General features: G+C 33.3%; 1 long non-coding RNA gene across 1 annotated transcript; it reads right to left on the reverse strand.

Moving 5' to 3' along the window:
- Positions 1-4,427: 4,427 nt before the first annotated feature.
- On the reverse strand, positions 4,428-5,672 carry LOC143046927 (uncharacterized). The gene is made up of 2 exons (XR_012969313.1): positions 5,501-5,672; positions 4,428-4,790 (listed from the first exon to the last, which is right to left on the reverse strand). It is a non-coding gene; the product is annotated as an uncharacterized LOC143046927 (long non-coding RNA).
- Positions 5,673-9,205: the final 3,533 nt, after the last annotated feature.

Genomic DNA, 9,205 nt, shown 5'->3' on the forward strand with positions numbered 1-9,205 from the left:
AAACATACGGCACTCTGCTTGTTCCAATTATTATGAATAAATTACCCGGGGAAGTCAGACAACATCTCGCGCGAGAACAAAGAATACAAACTTGGGTATTACGGGACCACCGTAAAAGCATTTTATATGAGATTAATATAATGGACGCAGGACAAGAGTTAGAGTCGACGAACCATTTGCCCACAACATCGTCTTTCTTTGCCTTAGCGAAATTGGCAAAGTCCAAATCTTTCAAGAATATTGAGAGAAGACCTTGTGTGTCTTGTCATGAAATACACGCACTTACCCAATGCAGTAAAATAACCGACAGAGTTTCCCGTATGATGATAGTAAAACGTGACAAGTTATGCTTTAACTGCCTTGGTAAACACAGAATAAATGAATGTAAATCTAAACACACGTATAGAAATTGTAATAAGAAACACCATAAAAGCTTATGTAATGCCAATAAAACAAACGATATAAAACCAGGTAATGAAGAAAGCAATAGAAACGAAGGAAATACCTAAACGCATACGAATTTCCTCGCAAATGATAAGCAGAGCTGCAACCCGCTAAACCCGTCATCTCTGAATTCGACAAACGTTCACCTCGTAATTGATAGTCATACAAAGGAACAAGATGCTACCATTTTGTATTCACAATCGACAGAATCGCGATCAACTGTACTTTTGAAAACCGCCGTAGCTCAAGTAGGGTCGAATCAGCTCTACATCGACACAAATGTTCTCCTTGACGAAGGAGCACAAAGATCGTTTTTAAAGCAGGACTTAGCGAAAAAACTCAACTTACAAAGAGAGGGAACAGAGATTATGCATTTATCGGCATTTGAAGATGAACAGAAAAACGCGAAACGTTTAGACATGACAACAGTCTATTTAAAAACCGATACAGGACATATATTGCCAATCAAAGTACTGATAATACCGATGATTGCCATGCCACTGAAGAATTACATGCGTAATATTGATACACAATATGGATATTTACGTGGTTTGAAGTTAACGCACACGATGACACAGCAAGATTCATTCGAGATATCGATGCTTGTAGGCGCAGATCACTACTGGGAAATTGACTATATAGTACGGGGAAACTGTCCGACAGCCGTGAAATCTAAGATCGGATTTTTGCTTTCAGGACCTACATACGGTAAAGAGATCAACACGTCGAACAATAACACGCTTAATATTTCACACGTTGCTGTGGAATACAATTTAGAGAGACATCGAAAATTGGAGTCAATAGGATATAGTAAGGATTTAGACAAAGACGATGATGCATGTATAAAAGCCTATCAGGACAGATCAATTGAGTTATGTGCACATGGAAATAAAGATTTTGCTATGCTACCAGAGAAACAAGACGCTGATGATTTATCTACAAATGTAACCTTTACGAGAAGAAGGACAGAAAACGTCACTACAAGACTCGCTCAAAATCCAGATATGTTGAAGGGATACGGAGACATTATACAAGAGCAGAAAGGACGGGGATTTCTCCGATTGTTTATGACGTATTTACACTAAATCCATTGGATGTTGAATGTGTACTGATTGATAGTTTAGTCTTAGATGCATGTTTTTTTATTAGTTGTTAGTGGCTTTGAACTAGCTGTCAAATAACTGCGAGTACTCTCAGGCCTATTCCTATTGTCTTTTTGTTGTCGGGATATACAAGTACCCGGCCACGTCCACTTGTATTTTTGTCCATCTGATGAGTTAAGCCTTTTACAACTGATTTTTATGATTCGTTCTTATGTTGCACTGTTAAACCACTGACCAAGGGTAGGAGAGGGTTGGGATCCCGCATACATGTTTAACCCCGCCACAATATTTATGTGTGTGCCTGTCCCAAGTCAGACGCCTGTAATTCAGTGGTTGTCGTTTGTGTGTAACATATTTGTTTTTCATTCATTTTTTTATATGATTAGGTCGTTAGTTTTCTTGTATGAATTGTTTAACAATGTCATATCGGGGCCTTTTATAGCTGACTATGCGGTATGGGCTTTGCTCATTGTTGAAGGCCGTACGGTTACCTATAGTTGTTAATTGATGTGTCATTTTGGTCTCTTGTGGACAGTCGTCTCATTGGCAATCATACCACATCTTCTTTTTTTTTTTTTTACTTAAGATCAATTAGGAAATGCTTTTTTTAGACAGTTTCATAAATACTATTTCAAATAATAAGACATAACGGAACTAAGAAACATTAACTACTGTGACTTATAAGTTGATGTTAGCCTGACCCAGAAGTACTTGTAATTGATTAATTAACATCACGGCTGGTAATCTAAACAAGCAGAAATATCGGTTCTGCAATGTAAATCGTGAGAGTATTTTGCGGTTATGCTTGAGTGGAGCCCTTGTTGGTGAAACAAGGCGGGACTTGGTATTTAGATTTTTTGTGTAGTGATGTGCCATTTCTGCCTAAACAATGTACCATTGTTTTGGTAGCATTCACTGCAATTTGGTATCAATGCTTAAATAAAAACATGGACCTTTACTTTTTAGCATATTGTGTTTATATACAAACATCAGAAAAATGACATTTTCAATTTGTTCCTCAGAGAAAGTTTTCAAATTTTACCAAACTGGCTACCGATATGAAATGGCAAATAAATATATATAAGAAATATGATAGCAATTCAAAGTTGTTAATTCCAAGGCATTCTAATATTGAATTAGATAAATAAATTACTAAATCTCACAAAATCAGAACGGTTATTTGTGCACTTTCCCATTTACCAATCTATATTTCGTTACCCTCCCCTTCAGTGATCGTCCCTCAACATTATGACAATTTTCATAGCTGATAACGTACCCTTTTCGCCTACCAGACAATTGTTTTTATCAGAAAATGCTTTGCTGGAAAAGACAGTCACGATCGTCTAGAATAAAAGTTGCGGTCATCTTTGATGCGATCGGTCTTGGTCGACTTCTTCTACCAGCACAGCTTTTGTGTCCAAATCTATCTTCTTCATACCTAGTTCAACCCTGTGTGTGATACGAAGTTCGTTTAATATGAGTTTTCGTGTAAAACTTCCGTGTAGACCCGTGAAAACCAGATTAATCTTCACTGATCTACACTTTCTACACTTTAAATGTAATAAAGTGTTATAAATAAATAAATAAATAAGCTTTATTTAGAGTCGCCATGGTAGATAAAACATACAGTGGGATTTCCAGTGACACTAGAACAATAGAAAAGTCACTCTTCTTATGAAAGAGATAGAAAAGGTCTAAGAACAGGAGAGACAATTTACGCATAAAACCCGATATGCATAGGGATGAATATCTCTTAAAACACAAAACCATTATATAACTTTTATACAACCACTATAAATAAAGTATATGTTAAAGCTAAATGTGTTAATATATGATTTTTTAATTGCCAAACATGCTGTTAATTGAACAACCTATTGTTCAACATAGGGGTGTGTAAAAAACTGCCAGATTTGACTGCAAATTTTTCTTTTTTTTTGAAAAAAATATATATCAAACCTTAATAATGTAGCTTTATGGGTATCCAATTTTTAACGTGTTCCGAAATGTAGTTTCGTCACAAGAATTTTTCAAAGTTGTGTCATTTTGTCTATATGAATGTCGGTAAATTCGTATGATCGAGCACACCGACAAGTATATCGTTGGGACAACTCGATATAATGTAATCAATATACGTGAAAGATTACCTAATGTGAAGTTTATCAAAATCATCATAACATAATTGATCAACACATTATGTTTGAACAACATGAGTCCTACAATATAAGATTTAAAGGTGCATATCATATACATTCAACGTTTTTATTGGATTTTTTTTTACTACAATGTAACCTCGAGGTTCAACGTTGATAGTAAAAAAAAATCCCAGAAATTTTTTGAATGATATTGTAAATGATATGAACCTTCGAATTCTTATAACATCGGAATAGAAAATATGTGATCCGAATTAACCATGCACGTGTGCTACAGAAGATTATGAACCTTTATGATGTACAGGGGTAAGGGTTTTTCTTAAACAATATTATGATCCCAAATTTGATGAATTTTGTTGGCAATACTTTAATATACACACTACATATAGCAAAGTATATATTAAATCTCAATGTATTATAATTAGGAAAAATGTTTGACTCGGTAAAAAAAAATATTCCCCCTCCCCCCGTATTGCATGTAATGGTTTAAACCTAAAAGATTCGCACTAACTGCCTAAAAGGGGTCCGCTCCAGTCTTGAATCGGTGATTTTGTTTATCATAAACAAAATATTGTCCCACACTGAAAGGGTCAGCCGGGCAACATGCACAGCCCGGATTGTCAAAACAACGAAGATTTACAAAAACGATTACAAACAAAAACCATCAGTTGGACAATCTTACTGGAATCTGATTATCTCTACTGATAAATAATGCAACACTAATGACACATTTAAGTTTTGGAATGATTTTATTCACAAAGAATGTTTCTCATTGGTATACATTTCTATGCTCTTGTCTTTTCAGAGTTTATATTGGAAATTAAAAATTGCTGCATGAAAGACACTAGCTCCACATTCCTATGCATATGATTTTATATGTACGAGAATCATTCCATAAAATATCCGTTTGATATCCTTTCAATGCATGACACTGTCTAGTGGTTTTTCTGCCACAATTACAAGGAAAACCTGGCTAAACTTGTGCTAAATTAAACACTTGAATCCTACATCGCTATTGATGTTAAGCAATTATTTAAAGGGCCATCCGGAACTGTTGGGTTTTATGACAGTCTTCCTTCCATACACACCTTTGCTGCAAAATAATTTGAACATTCAATTTATAGATGATTATAATATTATTTGGCAATCCAAAGAGAACCTGAAAACATCAGACCACAATAAACAGAGACCCCAAAAAAAAGCCAATTTTACTTTACAATGAAATTGAAAAAGAAGTTAGTTACATGTCAAATCATCTTTTGGCTGTCGACAAAAAATAAATAAAATCTAAATTTCGTAGCATTTTACCCCCCCCCCCCCCCCCCCCTTTTTAACTGAATTTGTTCAAGGTATGGTGGTTTTACCCCTTTTCAGATTTCAGTATGTCATGTTGTATATCTTTTATAAATTAGATGAATTTCTAGCAAGTTTCTACGATATTCTTTATCATTTGACAAAATACTATGCATCTGAATTAAATTGTTTACTATTTGAAAAAGCGCGCCTTCTTTTACTTTAATTTACTTCCCTTTATTTCACATAGCAACAAATATTAAAAACTGCCACATTTGACTGCATATCAATTTTTTTTCCCAAAAAAAATATATGTCAAGCAGCATAAATTAACTTTACAAATTGGGAGAAAATCAAGATGTTCCGACTATAGGTTAGTATAAAAAAAATAATGAAAGGTTGGCATGATTCCAGGTTTGAACCCTGACGACACTTAAAATCGAAAATTCACTTATTTACCTATCATATGAAGATACGATGATGTGATAAACTTAACAATTAATAATTTACCTGGTGCATTATCATATTCACATTACGTTGACACGTCTCAGTTCGTCTGTGTTAGCTCATTTCAAGCTCGTAAACAATGTACACCATTTTCCGCTGTTCTTTACCGATTACCTCTAGTCAGAAGAGCCCACTGTTTACAGGGGCGATAATATTTTGTCACCGGTTCACGCACTGCATAAGCTCCAATGAGCTTTTAACCGACATATGAGACATTATTTAAGGTTTATGTACCCTTCTGTAGCCATTTTTGTACGAACTTTTCAAACTTCAATTGTATCAAAACTACAGATATAATGAATAATAGAGATGGTCCGAGAACACAATTAATTCGTAGTGCATTTCTTTTAGAACATAAATGAAAATAAAAAAAATCCCACCTGCGCTTTCCCAATGAAACTTTTACAGTGTGTTGTACTACTTTTGGGACAAATTATATCAAAATTATAGAAAACTTCATCGCCTCTAACTCAAAATATGGACAATTTTGTGTTTAGGGTGTCTTGAAATCTTTTGACAGCTTCCGAAGTGCTAATTTTTAACCTTTTTCAGCTGGACCAAATCACTACTTTCCTGTAAAATTCTGGACCCAAATTTTTTTACAGTGTAATTTCACCCCCTTACTTACAATTTGAGGCATTAAACTTGGAGAAATAAATTTGGAAGGGGTATAAAAATTATTGGCAAGTAACCCACTGTTAACACTAGGGACTATATTCGTGAACAACGAAAATCAAGGGACGACAATTGTGGTCTCGGACCTAATAGGATAGAAAGAGTTGACAAATCTTAAAAAAACTTGGTATGACCAAAGCTTAATAAATTATAACACTGCTTGCAAAGTTTCATAACAATAGGATATATATTATAGACACTATGTTAAATTCTATACTCATCTTTGCGTGTTAAATTTTGACGTTAAAATTGAAAAATTTCAACTATCAACATTTTGGGCTTTGAAAATTAAAATGTTGCAAAAAAAATACTTTTCAAATGCCCTAATATATCATTTATTATGTACTAAAAGCAATAGAGTACTCATTTGATTTATCAGACTTAGCATAATTATTCAAAAGTCAAATTTATATCAGCCTGGGCCTAAAAATTGAGGTTTTTCAATGAAAGGGGGCCTTACATGAAGATGTAATATATTCCAGCAATTTTAAATTTGTGAAGCTTTTTGGTTATAAATAATCCTTACATATGTATTGAATGTACTTTAAATAGAAAGAAAAGTTACAAATAGCATATCATATTACTTTAAAAGGGTCTTAAGCCAAGCAAGACTGGAAAAAAATAAGGGTCAATTTAAGCCGTGCCACATATTTACATTAAAAAATGCATATTGAGGCTATAAGAAATAAAAAATTGTGTCCTTTTTATCATTTCTATACTCATGTGACATGATACAACAAATCTGAGCACAAAAAGGCTCTTGCAATTAACTTTTCTTACCGACAGTATGGTCTGATACAAAGATTTTTGCCTTTTTAATAAAAACTTGAATGCAATTTTAGTCTCAACAGGCTTATATTTAAACCACTTGCTATCCTACAGAAGAAAAGAAAGATATTATGTGAAATGGAACAGGTACATTAGACATTGTAAAGTGCTTTTGATACAAATTTAGTGAGGTCTTTATTGTAGACTTCAAATTTTATATACCAAGAACCCCACTTTTGACTTCATCCAAACAGGGCGTTAGACAAGGGTCATTTATACAACACATTTTGTACATATTATCTGAAATAACCTTCTTTTCTGTAGATTCTGAGTTCATAAACAAGTAAAAGTACTAGATGAAGGCACATAAACACAAGTATTCACACATGAAAACCTGTCAGATAGAAAGTCAGGATGCCATGAATGCATCAATATTGAAAAAGCCTTGAAATGCCTATTTTGACCATAAAATGCCAAAATTGGTCATTTTTGCAGAAATTCTATAAAATAAAAGTTTAAATCCTTTAGTTTCATGCTATTTGACAAAGTGACACCACCAAATCATTTAGGGAAGTTGCCAAAGTTCAGATTCTATATTTACAGACTTCACCTCTTAGGTCCGAGAACACAATTAATTCGTAGTGCATTTCTTTTAGAACATAAATGAAAATAAAAAAAATCCCACCTGCGCTTTCCCAATGAAACTTTTACAGTGTGTTGTACTACTTTTGGGACAAATTATATCAAAATTATAGAAAACTTCATCGCCTCTAACTCAAAATATGGACAATTTTGTGTTTAGGGTGTCTTGAAATCTTTTGACAGCTTCCGAAGTGCTAATTTTTAACCTTTTTCAGCTGGACCAAATCACTACTTTCCTGTAAAATTCTGGACCCAAATTTTTTTACAGTGTAATTTCACCCCCTTACTTACAATTTGAGGCATTAAACTTGGAGAAATAAATTTGGAAGGGGTATAAAAATTATTGGCAAGTAACCCACTGTTAACACTAGGGACTATATTCGTGAACAACGAAAATCAAGGGACGACAATTGTGGTCTCGGACCTAATAGGATAGAAAGAGTTGACAAATCTTAAAAAAACTTGGTATGACCAAAGCTTAATAAATTATAACACTGCTTGCAAAGTTTCATAACAATAGGATATATATTATAGACACTATGTTAAATTCTATACTCATCTTTGCGTGTTAAATTTTGACGTTAAAATTGAAAAATTTCAACTATCAACATTTTGGGCTTTGAAAATTAAAATGTTGCAAAAAAATACTTTTCAAATGCCCTAATATATCATTTATTATGTACTAAAAGCAATAGAGTACTCATTTGATTTATCAGACTTAGCATAATTATTCAAAAGTCAAATTTATATCAGCCTGGGCCTAAAAATTGAGGTTTTTCAATGAAAGGGGGCCTTACATGAAGATGTAATATATTCCAGCAATTTTAAATTTGTGAAGCTTTTTGGTTATAAATAATCCTTACATATGTATTGAATGTACTTTAAATAGAAAGAAAAGTTACAAATAGCATATCATATTACTTTAAAAGGGTCTTAAGCCAAGCAAGACTGGAAAAAAATAAGGGTCAATTTAAGCCGTGCCACATATTTACATTAAAAAATGCATATTGAGGCTATAAGAAATAAAAAATTGTGTCCTTTTTATCATTTCTATACTCATGTGACATGATACAACAAATCTGAGCACAAAAAGGCTCTTGCAATTAACTTTTCTTACCGACAGTATGGTCTGATACAAAGATTTTTGCCTTTTTAATAAAAACTTGAATGCAATTTTAGTCTCAACAGGCTTATATTTAAACCACTTGCTATCCTACAGAAGAAAAGAAAGATATTATGTGAAATGGAACAGGTACATTAGACATTGTAAAGTGCTTTTGATACAAATTTAGTGAGGTCTTTATTGTAGACTTCAAATTTTATATACCAAGAACCCCACTTTTGACTTCATCCAAACAGGGCGTTAGACAAGGGTCATTTATACAACACATTTTGTACATATTATCTGAAATAACCTTCTTTTCTGTAGATTCTGAGTTCATAAACAAGTAAAAGTACTAGATGAAGGCACATAAACACAAGTATTCACACATGAAAACCTGTCAGATAGAAAGTCAGGATGCCATGAATGCATCAATATTGAAAAAGCCTTGAAATGCCTATTTTGACCATAAAATGCCAAAATTGGTCATTTTTGCAGAAATTCTATAAAATAAAAGTTTA

This window comes from Mytilus galloprovincialis, chromosome 9 (genome assembly GCF_965363235.1).
Source record: "Mytilus galloprovincialis chromosome 9, xbMytGall1.hap1.1, whole genome shotgun sequence".
Classification (NCBI taxonomy): Eukaryota; Metazoa; Mollusca; class Bivalvia; order Mytilida; family Mytilidae; genus Mytilus; species Mytilus galloprovincialis.